Consider the following 15,223-nt stretch of genomic DNA (forward strand, 5'->3'; position numbering starts at 1 on the left):
TTTTGCCTTTCAGTTGGGGTGAGTGGGAAGAATTGACTTGTTTTTTCCTTCAAAGTGAAAAGACCAAACCCAGAGAGTACACAAATGTTGGGTCTATTTATCAGTTCCACAGTGAAATAAAGCATAATGTGACTACCCAGTGTTCTATCTTTCCCTGATTAAAGTGCTCCTGCCTTTTGAATTGCTACACAGGATACTGTTCTGTATGGCTCACTTGCACGGCTGTAATAAGTCACAACAGCTTGGCACCTCGCCCAACAAAACACAAACTCTCCTGAAGTCTTGAGCTTTCCCATGGCAACATCACAGTCATCAACACAGCAAACAATTGCTCCAATCCCTGCTCCTGCTCCCCTTTCTAACAGCAAAGGATATCATTGCAGCCAGCCTCCTAGAACTGGGCTAATTATCATCTATGAAAGGAGATAGCGTCCGAGATCAAGTTGCCCCCAGTGCTGAACTCAAAATGAGATCAAAGGCAGGATGACTACTGGGGCCAGGGAAGTTGTGCTTATATTTTCACTTTAAGAGAAAAAGAGAGAAGCTGTATGGAAAGTATATTTCTTAAGGATTAAAGTGCCTTGTTGCCCTGATTACCAAGTGGCTCTGGCTCACCCAAAACCTTCATACAAAACCCCTATTCACATTAGCCCAGGCTCCCTCCAAAGCAGTGAGGGGGGAATGCCATCTTAAAGCTGCAGCTCCAACACATTCCTGAAACTGCAAAATTGGAACGGTTTTCTGACCTCAGCTGCTTTCCCCAGAGCGAATGCTCATTCTGCTCAGATGGGAAGGCCGCCTAGCAGTAGAGCAGGGTGGCAGCTCCCTACAGTAGATTAAAGCAGCGCCACTTCCATTATAACCACCTCTTTTCAGATTCAAATAACATCCTTGGGGGTGACAGTCATTTCTCATAAAAAGTGGGCTCCCACAAATCCCCTGCAACGATAATCTCTCAGTGTGTATTAATTTTATTTTCAGTCCACGGAAGGCTCATGAGAGTTCAGGAGCAGAACAAGTATCAGCCCCAAAGGATGAATGGTCCATGGCTCAGGGGTGGGGATCACTTTATGGAGGATAGGAAGGAGCAAGAAGAGAGCCCTACCTTCCTACTTTCGTGTGGTTCTGAATGCTGATTGTTCCACTCTGAATTACAGTGAATCTTGCCCATGCTCATGGAAGATTTTATAATTCTAGACTCAAACCTTACACAGTGCTGTAGATTACATTGGGGAGCCCCCCCCCCATACCTCAGAATAAGAATCAAAATTTCAGAGGAAGCTTCATTTTGGCACAGCTACAATTTGGAGGGTTAGTTCATGAAATAAAAGAATATAAAATACTAATGACAAAGTATGGAAGTAATTATACTAAGATATTTCAATGATATCCTAAACTAGGAGGGGAACAAAACGTAGTGAATTGCTAAACAGCAGCGGAATTCTGAAATGTAACTGAAGTCTTTTTTACATACATATGGGCGACTGTTGTGTCACTGAAGCCTCTGTGTTTAAATGCTAGCCCACAGAATCTATTCTTGTGACAATTTAAATAATTATGGTATTGCTCCAAATTCTCGTATCAACTTTTCACTTAGTACATACTTATGTTTTATTCTCTATAATCCAATCATTTCCAAACTCCACAATTTATTATGTTGTAATTTTTATCAGCAAGAAACCCAACATAGACATAAAGTATTGAGGTATGGATCAGAGCTGCTCTGTCACTGCAGAATGTACTTTCCAAAATTATTTCTGTGGCTAATTCCTATTTCTTTATGTCTTAGCTTGTCTACAGAAAATTGGGCTCTGTGAGCAAAAACTACTTGCTACTATAGTGTTTGCTTATTTTTACTCCCTTTCCCTTTTAGAATCTAAAGTCCTTGAAGTCAGGGATCATGTACCTAACCTGGTGTCCTGGACACAATAAATATTGAGCAAATACTTGTTGAATGAATGAATCTTTCATTTATAAACAGTGAAAAACATGTGTGATACTTTTCTGTTCTGCATACTCTTGTCCAAATGTCAACATGCTGCAACATAAAGAGATGAAATAGAACAAAAATAATTCGCTGGTTAAGTTCAGTAACATATAGAACTAAGGGAGAGAGAAAGAAATAGAACCAAGTGTCCCTGATAGAGTTAGCTGGCAATGTTTTCATCAGAATGTCTTGAAATTTCTGGATGAATGTTTTTGGGTTTTCAGAGAGAATGAATTCCCACTGAAATGAGTAATGCATTGTGTCTGACATCATACTGAGATCTGGAATGCTATTGTATTTTACTGTGAAATGCTTGACAATGCAATCACACTCAGAGGCCAAAGTTTCAAACTGCCCTTTGGTTTAACCCTATAGATGTGGTTTTGTCAAAAGACTCCATAACAGCATGATTCAGGTTTATCAGACAGTGTTCTGCTCATAATTATGAGTGATTTATTCTCACCTACAACCATGGAATCTGCACAGAGAGCTGCATCCGACCTCGTATCGAGGGTACTGAGATGATCTGGATGATGAGGCTAACTGATGGTCTCTAGACACCACTGAGCACCATGACTACACTTTCTCACTTAATCTTCACACCAGCCCCGTTAGGCAGGTTCTATCACCTTACCATCTGAGGGAGGGGGGAATTAAAGCCTTAGAAGGAAATCATTTCCCACAATCGGTTCAGTTAATAAATGGGAAAACTTGGACTCCAGTGCCCAAGGCCTTAAGTATTATGATATTTTATCTCCCAAATGGATGATTTGCAAGACTCTTAAGTCTCTAACAGTTGTCTGACGACAAATAGGGAGAACACTTGCTTCTTGCTCTTTTAAAAACTATTGTCACATTTGGAGCCAAGAAGTCATAACAAAGGTTCAGCTTATGCTGTGATTGTGTCAAAAAGGAAATTCTACTATAGATATAGAGAAAACCAATATGCAAAGGAGATATGCAAATCCAGAGAACATTGCCAAAACTATTATCGTTGTGCCAGAAATTTGAAGGTTTTTTTGTTTTTCTTTTAAAAGTAATCTAAAAGTCAGGCTGTGGGAAGTCAAAAGTGAAGTGACAAAAATACTAAAGTGATAAAAATATTGAAACAACCTTTTAGGTTCATTTTGCTTAAGAACTCATCAGGATATCTACCATCTCGTCAACCCCATTATATTACCTTGGGGATGACCAGAGTATGTGAAATTCTATCCCCAAGGAACCTGACCTGAAACTGCCAGAAACATGAAATCCCCAGAATCAGCTTTCAAGTTACCACATTGTTGCACATAGGTTGAAAAATTTTAGTACATGGAAGAAAAATAAACATTCTAACTCTGTTCATAAAGCATGGCTTCTTGGATATGTTTTCTAAAAAGCAAAGGACTAAAGCCAGAAACACATAAGTCTTTTCTCCCTAGTCCTTAGGTTGGCAATACTACGGCATCAGTAATTATAAGACCCTTTCTAACACATAACAAAAAGTACTGACCTGAAGAGTCTGGACTCTGGTTTGATTCTTTGGTCTGCCAAAGCCAAACCAAACTAAGTCACTACACCTCTCAGAGCCTGTTACCACATGTGTGAAACGAAGAAACATCTTCAGCTCTTCTGATTCCACAGAGTGGTTGTAAGGATCAAATGAGAAATCACTTTACAAACTATAACTTGCTGTGCGAATGCACTGAATGCTATGACACACATTTTTCAATATCATTTATGAAAATACAGATGTAACTATAGCCAGAAAAAGAGCAATAAAAAAAGCCTAGGAAGCATGTAGCAAAAATAGTGGTTAACATTTATGGAGTTCCAACTATGTCCAGGCAATAGGCTAAGCACTTTATACGTATGGTCTCATTTAATTATCATAATAACTCTTTATGAGTTATTATTCCATTTTATATATAGGACATTGTAGCTCAGAGAGGTCAGGTAATTTGTTCAAGAGTTCACAGCAAAATGAAGGGCAGAAACTCACATCCAGGTCTGAATAGCTCTTCACTACTCTACTATGTTTCACTATGTTTATTTATGCTGGCTAAGAGTTTGAGAAATCAGATAAGTCCACTTCTGGCATGCAGGAGAATGATAAATGAAACAAAAAAAGAAGCTAAAGAGTGAGAAGAAATAGAAGAAGCTAGAAAGTCACTACACACTTTATTTCTTATGAAGCCATCAGAAATCCTTATTATCTAAGATATTTCTGCAAAGTGTCTTATAAAATCAAATTGTGTGTGCTCGCTTCAGCAGCACATATAAAATCAAATTGTGATCTCTGGAATATTTCCAACCTTGAATGTTAGTCATCTCTGAGGTAAGAACACATGACTTGTAACATTCCTTCCATGGGGATGGTAGCAATAGACTGCTAGAGACTATGGCACTTGGAAAGGACTCTCATGGCTGAGGCCACCAAAGACATCCCTTGATTTTCCAGGCACCATGCTGGAGCTCAAAACATGGTCTTACACGCAGGGATGGTGCTATAGGAAAATGAATGCCATATTCTAGTGGCATACTGACAAGCTTTTGGAATCCAGCTTGCTTATAATAGGGGGACTACCTCTATGATGTTGAGTTTCACTTTGAGGGAGGCAATTGAAAGTTGTCTACTTTTGCTTTTTCTAAATGATTTTTCCCAGATCCTTCTAATGCTTTTTATGAGGAGGCCTTTTTCCCCATTGGTATAGTATTAGATTCTAAGAACAAAGGTATCCTTCCTTGTCAATGTAGTATGCAGCCATCAAAAGAAGGCTTCTTCTCAGACACCAGATAAAGGCCTATGTAACTAGAATGAGGGAATGGCTTGTATTTTCAACCAAGTTCATCATCTCACAAATGAAAAGTTCAAAGCAAAAGACAGACTGTTTTAGGCAAGCCCTCCAGGGTATTTTCTTTTTCAATTACCCAATGAGAATCCAGAAATGTGGGTTTTTGTGTATGAAAAGGGATTGCAATTCAACATTAGGACTTTAAGCCATCACTGGATTTATCTTTTAAACTGATTTGTTAGAGAATGCACTGGCAATGGCAGGCAGGCCCTGAGAGCTCGCCCCAGAAGATACACATTATGTATTTCAAAATTTAGCCACTCTTCATGCTAAGAAGGTTGATTTGAACAATAGTTGCTAAATTACACACTAAAATGAATTTCCCTATAGGAGGTCATCAGGGAAAGAGTAATACTTGGGCCAGCCAATTTAATTGTAGTAAAATACATATAACATAAACTTACCATTTTAACCGTTTTTAAGTGTTCACTCCATGGCATTAAGTATGTTCACAATGTTGTATAAACTATTACCACCATCCATCTCCAGTCAGGCCAACTTCTTTCACCTATTGCAAAAATTAGCCTTCAGGTGCTTCCCTATCAAGAATTAACTTTACCTAGTTGGCTACTATATTGTGGCACAGAAATACCTTTGTTGTACTAGAATCTGAACTAGTCCATCCTCTTATTAAATTTCATGCTGGTTCTGTGAAGTCATTTCTCTTCTTTCATTAGAAGAGCAACTATATTCTTTGTTTCCTCCAAAAGTTACAAGGGTCACATTGGACAAGGTAATAATTTTTTAAAGATTCATTTATTTACTTTGGAGAGAAAAGCGAGCATGAGCAAGAAGGCCAGAGGAGTAGGAGAGAGAATTTTTTTTAAAAAGATTTATTTACTTATTTATGATGGACAGAGAGAGAGAGAGGCAGACACAGGCAGAGTTGGAGAAGCCCGCTCCATGCCGGGAGCCCGACGCAGGATTCGAACCTGGGACTCCAGGATCGTGCCCCGGGCCAAAGGCAGGCGCCAAACTGCTGAGCCACCCAGGGATCCCCAGGAGAGAGAATCTTAAGCAGACTCCACACTGAGTGTGGAGGAGCCAGACTTGGGGCTCTATCCCACGACCCTGAGATCATGACCTGAGCCAAAACCAAGACTTGGATGCTTAACCGACTGCGCCACCCAAGTGTGCCCAAAGTAATAATTTTTAAGATAGTAAGTACTTGGATGTGTTAGCACTTTGTTAAATATTTCACATGAATCAACTCAGTTGGTATTGTGACACTTTATCATCATTATTATCCCTATTTTACATTTGAGGGAAACTGAGATATGAGGCTAGATAAACCGTCACGGTCTCACAACTAACAAGGCATAGAGCAAGGACTCATACCCCAAAGTATCTGACTCATGAAACCAACTAACTCTAAGTGGTGCACAAAGCAGGTTTCCTGCAGCACCAGTGTCACTTAGGAAGCTGTTACAAATGCAAATCCTTAGGCCCCACCCCAGACCTGCTGAATCAGAAGCTCAGAACAGAGGGGACAGCACTCAGCGGGCTACCAAGCCTCCCAGGGGACTTGGGAGGCTCACTAAAGTTTAAGAACCATTGCTCTAACCACTGCCTCATTGCATTTCCCTTTTTCTTTCAAGCTTCTTTCCTCATCTGTCAAGTGCCACCCCATGTGCTGTCGCACCAAGTCTGTTTCAGGGCCCCACCTAGGCCTAGTCTCTCAGAAATTGCCCCATGCTTCAAATTGACTTCTCTCCTTCCTCTTTTCAAGTCTGTCTTCCTCCCAATAAAGACTCCCCTCTCCTGTTACTGGTTTCCGCTACTATTTAATTGAAAAGCAATCCTAATAAATCCTATTAGGCTTCGGTGTATTCATTCATTCAATAAATATTTATAGAGCCCCGTAATATTTTAGGTGTTTTTAGGAGGTGATCTAGATGTTTGGGATACATTCATGAATAAAACACACACACACACAAATTACCTGGCCTGATGCAGCCTCTCATAGTTATTGAAAATGTAGGTATTTGGGCCCTATGTCAGAAATGTCAATTTTCAAGGTCTGAAATAGGACCCCAGAACCTGCATTTTATTAAACACCACAGGTGTTCTGCTGCCTGAATGAGGTGATCTGTATACCCTGAAAACACACTCTGATTAGGAGTACTTAGCAATTCACCCAGTTTTACTATTTCTTAACTTGCTTGACTCTCCCCACAGTGTGGTCTTTGGGGGTGGTGGTAGGATATGAAAAGCAAAAGGAAAAACTTGAGGCAAACTGAAGCAGAACTTTATGAAGAAAGGACACTTCTGGAACCAGTTCTGCAGAGGAGATCTTGCTCAGCTTTGCCCTTGCTGACGAGCTTGAAAGACGAAAATGAATGCCACAGAAGAGGACAGAGTCAGAGGTGACCCAGTAGCCCAGGGCCCCCTGGCCAGGCCATGCAGCTGCCTGTTAGAGCGTGTGGCCTGCTAGGCCCAGCACAGTCTTTCTGGATCATTTCAAAGACAACACCTGTAACTCTGAGTGATAGTTTGGAATCCTTTTTATGTCATCTTGCTATCCCCCTCTTTCCTAATAAAAACACGACTAGTTTGTTTAACATTTCCTCATACCACAGATTTTTTCCTGAGGCCTCACCCACTCCCAGACAATGACAGCATCCTTCCCATGGGTTGGTGACCAGCGCCGTATCTAAGAGGGCATAATGAGCACTCTGCACAGTGGCACTGTCACCGCCTTCTCTTTGTTTCAACTCCTGCTAAGATAACCTAAAACACAGGGACACAGAGCAGTGGGCAGATTATTTCAACCTTCTTCTCCGTTTCCCAAGATGCCTCCCAAATTCTTGCCCCATGTCAACTACCATTTCATTATTCTGTTTAGAAGATAACATAGGCTCATTTTGTGCCCAGAATAAATATTTGGCACAGTAGGATCCACAAGGGGAAGTAGCCAGAGGAGCAGCAGGGGCGGGTGTGGCCCCTGACATCCAGACTAGAGGCCAGAAATCAGCAATTTGAGCTGGAAGCAGGTGTCACGGCAACCAGTGAGAAACTGAGTTCTTACAGTTTAAAGGACCAAACGTGTCCTACTTCAAACAGCAGGTGCCAACTCTAGATGTTCTATCAAGAGTACACAGGCACTAGGAAGCTTCCGAAATACATGGTATGGGATCCCTAATCTATTTTCAGCAACCTAGGCTGCTTTCCTCCATCTACCAGGTATACTATAAAGGAAGTTCTCAACCAGACAGACTTGGCCCCCTCAGGAAAACTGGCAACATCTGATCCTGGTCGTGGCATGCCACCATACGTACAGAAGGTGCTGGATAAACATTTATTGAAAGGAAAAGGGGCAAAATAGTACCAAGGAATGTTCCATGGAAAACTATGGTTGTCCTTGTTATAAACTGCAAAGATTGGAAATGACAGCCCCAAACACTCCCTAGTAACCCATTATGATTATTTATATGCTTATATATTCATTTGTGTTTCACTTCATATATATTTATACATGCATATATATAAGGTTTATATAAATATATATTTATATATAAATATATTCATGTTTCATCTAATTTAATGTAATATATAATATATATGAATATAAATAAATATATTCATCTTTCATCTAATTTAATTCACACATCTTCATTCAGCCTACCACCTCTTGGGATTAGATTTCCCATAAGCTTATTATTTATTATGTAAAGTAGAACTATCTTTTACTTATTCTAATGCTATCTCTTTCAAACTTTAAATTTAAATTAGTCCTTCTACATAGGATCTTGTGAATGGCTTCCATGCTCCTAGATTTTGTCTCTTTGAAATAAAAACGTTTTCATGCTCTTGCTTTGTCTTCATATAACATTCACTCACCTGCTCTAACAGGTCAGGATGACTCACTCTCCTGCTTCCTGGTACCCTGGAGGCTCAAGAGAAAAGCAAGCCATCAGGCATATCCCTGAGGATATCTGGCTCAAAGCTCCCTGTCAAGCTGAGCTGAGCTGTGCATCTCGTCCTGACAGCATGCACTATGGGGCCGGCCGTGAGAAACTCTGTGGCCCTGCAAACTTTAGTTTCATACAACCCAGCTCCAGACCTTATTTCCTCCCAATAGTCAGACCAGCAGTTATATATGTGAGCCATTAAGGCAGCCAAAAGCACCAGTAAACTGTGAAGTACTAGTGTTCTAGCACATGGACACAGCTTGGCTCTCACCTGGGCAATATGAGGCCCCAAAAAAAGAATGGAAGGACCTCTGGTTCTTTGAATTTCAATTTGGGCGAGTGAGTCACTTGTTGCACACTCCTGCAATTTCCTTCCATGTAATATTCTAGAAGGATGAGTTTGTTTGGAAAACAAGCAGCTATTCCTGCCACTTCTTCATCCCCTATCCTGTGGAACACAGGACATCACAGTACTTGTTCACTCACTCAACGAGCAACCGTGTGCCCAAATGCTCAGGTGGGTGCCATGGGTACACGGATGAAGAGGAGAGCAAAATGGGCAGAAAGTGGGTAAATAAATGGAGGCAACGCAAATTGTAATAAGTAAAAAAAGGGAGGGGGAAAAAATACAGAATAGTAGGTGAGAAACCTCTCTGGAAGAGGTGGTCAGTCAGGCTGTCGTTTAAGTTGAGATGTAAAAATTAGGCAGGACCCAGCCAGGGGACGACTTAGAGAAATCACATGATAGAGGGCTCTGGAAGGAAAGGCACTGACTCAGCTGGGGAATCCGCTGCTCCACACACCGGCAGGAGGACAGTCAGCAAGGCCATGGAGGCCTGAACCGTGGAGCAGGAAACAGCACGCGCAGGACTTACAGATGCCAACGAGTTGGGATTTTAAATGCAACAGGAGGCCACTTAAGCTTGAGGCAGGGGTGTGGTGGGAACAATTTTGTGTAGCGGGAAGGCAACGTCTGCTGCTGTACTCAGCAGGTACCAAAAGGAAGGCGGGTTCGGCGCTGTCGTGTCAGTGGAGGGAAGGGGGGCACCGACCTGGGCCAAGGCAGTAACCACATAGGGGATTCAAGCTTTGTCTTGAGGTGGAATTAAAAATTAACCCAACAGACCCTGAAGGTTGGAGGGACAGACAACTCCTCTGCCTCCGGGGCTCCAAGCCTTGCCCCCACCCCACCCCCCCACCCCCGAGCCAGGGGGCGGGCACCATCACTTCAGAGTTCAGCACTCAGCGTCTTGGCATTCATTATCTTCCCAAGCCCTCTGGTTGCACTTGTCCTTCGGCCTGTGCTGCATTCCACAGTTATCCTCGTCCCGTTCCTGCTTGAGGTCCCATGTAGTGCCCGCACTGCCCCAGCCAGCTCACACGTGAGGTCAGCAGATTCGCCACGGAGAGGAAGGCGCCCCGCTGCAGAGCTCTGCTTTTGTGTCTTCTAAAGCACCCAGAAGGCACATGGGAGCACATGGATGATTGTTCTCGGATAGCTACAGTTCCTTCATTGCTCCAACCAGCTCACACACCAAGTCGGCAGATTCGCCACATAGTGCAAGGTGCACTGCTGCACATCTCTGCACCAGAAGGCGCTCTAGAAGGTGGTGGGAGCACACCAATAGTCCTAAAGCAGCTACAGTTCAGTATCTTCAAATCTCTAAAGAGGTGTTTCTTTCTGTCTTTCTTTTTAAGATTTTATTTATTTATTCACGAGAGACACAGAGGCAGAGACACAGACAGAGGGAGAAGCAGGCTCCACGCAGGGAGCCCCATGTGGGACTCGATCCCCAGATGGAGTCACGTCGTGAGCCAAAGGCAGATGCTTAACCGCTGAGCCACTCAGGCGTCCCTCGAAGGTGGTGTTTCATATCTGACCTCCACAAAGGCCTAAACTGTTTGAGCCAAGATGATTTCAAAACTTTCCAAGACTTGGAGTTACCCCCGAGTCTGTGTCTCCAAAAGTAACCCGAGAATCTTCTATAGAAATCCCCAAACGCGCTTTTTCTTAGCGAGAACAGCCAATGGCAGATGACACGGGTGCTGCGGCAGGGCCCAGAGGCCCGGGAATGGGAGGCCGGGGCGGCTCCTGCGGCGGCTTCTGCGGAGGCTTCTGTGGAGGCTTCGGCAGCAGCATCCAGGGCCGGGCCGGGGCCGTGGTCGGGCCGGGCCGGGCCGGGGCCGAGGCCGCGCAGCTCACGGAGGCAAGGCGGAAGCCCAGGAGCGGATCCCCGTCACCAAGCTGGGCCACCTAGTCAAGGACATGAAGATCAAGTCCCTGGAGATCTATCTCTTTTCTCTGCCCAACAAGGAATCTGAGATCATTGACTTCTTGGGGGCATCCCTCAAGAATGAGGTTTTGAAAATCATGCCCGTTCAAAAGCAGACCCGTGCTGGCCAGCGGACCAGGTTCAAGGCATCTGTGGCCATCAGAGATTACAATGGACATGTCAGTCTGGGCGTCAAGTGCTCCAAGGAGGTAGCCACTGCCATCCGTGGGGCCATCATCCTGGCCACGCTTTCCATCGTCCCCGTGCGGTGAGGCTACTGGGGGAACAAGATCGGCAAGCCCCACACTGTCCCATGCAAGGTGACTGGCCGCTGTGGCTCTGTGCTGGTGCGTCTCATCCCTGCCCCCAGAGGCACTGGCACTGTCTTAACCCCTGTGCCCAAGAAGCTAATGATGATGGCTGGTATTGACGACTGCTACACTTAGGTCAGGGGCTGCACTGCCACCCTGGGGAACTTTGCCAAGGCTACTTTTGATGCCATCTCCAAGACCTACAGCTATCTCACCCCTGATCTCTGGAAAGAGATTGTGTTCACCAAGTCTCCCTATCAGGAATTCACTGACCATCTTGTAAAAACCCACATCAGAGTCTCCGTGCAGAGGACCCAGGCTCCAGCTGTGGCTACCACATAGTTTTATACAAGAAAAATACAAGTGAATTAAAGCTTGTTAGAAAAGAAAAGAAAAGAAAAGAAAAGAAAAGAAAAGAAAAGAAAAGAAAAGAAAAGAAAAGAAAAGAAAAGAAAAGAAAAGAAAGAAATCTCCAAATGCCAGAGCTTCTGAATTTCTGTCGGTGGAGCCCAGCAATTTCACACATTCCCCAGTGAATACTATATACAGTAATGTTTGAGAACCAAAGCCCCAGAAGCTGCAACTATATTCTCTTAACAAAAACAATGTGATGTGTTAACTTGATTAATGTAGAAAACTGTTAAGAGGAAAAGAAATGTTTCCTGGGATCTAAGTTTTTTGCTTGTTTCTTTAATTGTTCCAAGTGTTCTATGCATCTCACAGACTGGTATATTATTCCATCCTCTATATGAACAGGCCAGATGGGTTTAAAAAAATACCATCATTTGAGGTCACAGAGCCAACAATGTTACAGCCAGGATTCAAATTCAGGATTGCTTGGCTTCAAAGCATCTGTTCCTTCCTCCCTGGCCCTCTCCACCCTTGTGTCTTTAGAATGCTTTTCCTCTTAACTAATCCACAGCCCTTGACTGCCTGGAAATTGGTCACATTTGTTCATGTCTTCCAATGATTCGAGGGATTGTATGTCATCCTTTCACACACTTCCTGTCCAATGGAAGCAAGGGGAAATTAGGAGGGTATATATATATAATAATGCACAGAGCTCCAAACTACCAGGTATCCTCACAAAAATATACTGCACCACTCTCCACCAACACATACCCCTGGCTCAATGTGTATGTTCTTTCTGGGGCTGGCAGTTACGAGGATCCCTTTCCTCTCACTGCCAATTTCTCTAATGGTACCACTCCAGGAAGGAAGATGAGAGAGGAACTAAGAGCCAGGCCACAGCTTCCCAGCCTCAAGAAGGCAGGCACCTCCTTGGCAGGAAGCAGCTGCCTGCTCAGTGCTGGACTGGGGAAAATCCGGGGCCTTTCTGGCTCAGGTGTCTGGGATCAATGATTGGCGAGGACAGAAACCCCAGAGCACATGCGTCTTTCCTCTCCAGGCCACTGTGCTGACAGATGACTTAGCAAAATATTGCAACAGAAACAGCATCAGTAGGAAACCATCAGGTAGATACTGAAAGCAGTTCTACATATCTAAATGATAAATTCCTGATGATAAAGGCTTCCACACAAGTTGTGAACCCCAGATTGAGTTATTCTTCCCGCTTCATACACACACTGGTGGCAGCCACAGCTCTGGCGAAGAAGGGGGGCTGGAAAGATGCTCTGGGAGTAACATGACTACACCTCCTGCTATCTTGGATGGTTTAGTTTGGGTGGAACTAGGGGGTCATTTCTGGTAGCACTTTTGGTAAGGGTCAGTTAGATGCAGTCAGAAAGAAGAAAAGGCAGGTAAAATCAAGGGGTATCTAGGTAAGCAAATCCTATGATAAGTGCCTTAGGTCATTTATTGCTTATGACTTCAAGATAGGTGCCACTGTTATCACCATTGTACAGAGGACAAAAGTGAGACTCAGAAGAGTCACACAAACATGCTCCAGGTAACACAGCAGGAAAGGAGAGTTCTGACTCAAATCCAGGAGAGTCTGACTCCCCAACCTTAATTCTTAAGTAATGGACTTTACTTCCCTTAATTCTTAAGTAATGGACTTTACTTCCTCACTTAGCTATCAAAGACAGAGAAGTAATCATTTAAGACAGTTAACAGAAGAATGTAATCACTGGAGAGACTGTATTGTTTACACGGCTTTCAAAAAGCCTCCCCTTATTCCTGCAGACAAGGAGAAGAGCTCTCCGGGTTTCTTGCTGAAGTTAGTCAAATGCAAGTCAACATGAAACAACGGTTTGAGGTCCATTTACTTACCCCAGCCCCCTGACCCACAGCATTTGCGACATGAAAAGCAAAATATAAAACAGAATACAAGACTCATGAGAGTGAGGATCTTTGTTTTATTTCCTGATGTATCCTAAGTGCCTAGAACAGTGCCTGGTATATCTTTGATGCTCCATAAATACAGGGAACATGAATGGATGGCCTAATTTTAGAATAGTGAGTGGTATAACCTTCCTCAAAATCACAGTAGGGGAGATGGTACCTGGGCTTCTATACTGGTTCTCACTCTCTTGGATCACTGCCTCTGGAGGACTCTAGCTGCTGTGACCTGAATACCTAAGCAGCCTAAGGACAGGCCACAGTGGTGAGGAACTAAGGCCTCTGGCCAATAGCCAACTGAGTGCTGCCCACAACCATGTGAATGAACTTGGAAGCAGATCCTCCATCCCCACTCAAGTCTTGAAGTGACTTCAGTCCCCGCCAATGATTTGAGTACAATCTAATGAGAGGCCCTGAGCTAACCTTTCTGAATTCCTAACCCTTAAAAACTGTGTGAGGTAAGAAACATATACTGTTTTCAGTGCTATGCTTTGGCATTTGTTATGCATCAACAGATAATACAATTATCTACTCTCATCATCTTATTAACATGGCAACTGGCATCTGACTTTTGAACAAAAACCGTAATAAAAAAATTTTACAGGAAATTCCAAGAGCTCAAATCTGCAAATTCTTCTCCCTCCTAAAAGTTCTGAAAACATAAATATGTGTTCTTCCTTCTGATATACTATGGCCTCTTCCTTGCTACTCACTGAACAGTTATGCACATATGTAACTACAGTAGGGCACAGATGCATTATAGTTGTGTTATTCTGAAAAAGGTCCAGGTAGGGAACAGTATCCATCTCCCCCAAGAGAGGGAAGAAATATTATTATGATTTTTTAGGAAAAATCTTCTTGCTGACAATAAATTAATTTTGATTTTTAAAAACTTTTTAGGCACTTACATTCAATACTGGAGGAAATACAACTCATAAAACAATTAGATACATTTCAAATTGAATAAGCAATACGAAGTCAATAAGCATATAATAATATATGCCTAGAAGGGTAGCCCTGAGACAGAGCCAGTTGAGATTTTTCTGAATAGGCAAAGTGCCCAGAGTGGTACCTCACTCAAAAAGTTGTGCAAGGAACATTCATCAGTAGGAATCTCCAGCTCATCCCACAGAAGCTACAGGGAGCTTCCTAGGATGGCCCAGGGAGATAAGAGACATGCAAAGCAGGCGAGATGATTTCATGGCATGATGTTTTTCCATCAAATGGTCATTGTGAGTTCGGATATCTCTATGAAATACCTACATCTCAACAGGGGGAAATGGAATAAAATGGAATTAACTCCTTGTTATACTGATTGGTGAATGCCACCTGTCAATTAATGCCCTACCACAAAACTAACAATGAGATACACTCAAGGGAAGGGGGTCATTATGAAAAGCATTACTTAGAGTATCACCACAGCCCCCAGAGCAGCTCTGTTCAGCCACCTGAATAGTGAAACTTTTAGAATCTTAAATCACAGGAGAAAAATATCAAAGTTTTGAACATTTAAATTCTTGAGGCTCCTGCTTTATGGCTGTAAGTCACCATCTCCTCAAAAGATTAGTATGTATGTTGTTATACTTGCCCAAATTCCTCCCAGAGA

The 15,223-nt window shown here is 43.0% G+C and overlaps 1 protein-coding gene and 1 pseudogene across 2 annotated transcripts in view; one reads left to right on the top strand and one right to left on the bottom strand.

The window, feature by feature from the left end:
* Positions 1-15,223, bottom strand: part of MAML2 (mastermind like transcriptional coactivator 2) — a 343,746-nt gene that overhangs the window by 306,702 nt on the left and 21,821 nt on the right. The window lies entirely within an intron of this gene.
* LOC144295512 (small ribosomal subunit protein uS5 pseudogene) lies at positions 10,631-11,696 on the top strand (annotated as a pseudogene).

The sequence above is a fragment of the Canis aureus genome, chromosome 23, assembly GCF_053574225.1.
Source record: "Canis aureus isolate CA01 chromosome 23, VMU_Caureus_v.1.0, whole genome shotgun sequence".
NCBI classification, from domain to species: domain Eukaryota; kingdom Metazoa; phylum Chordata; class Mammalia; order Carnivora; family Canidae; genus Canis; species Canis aureus.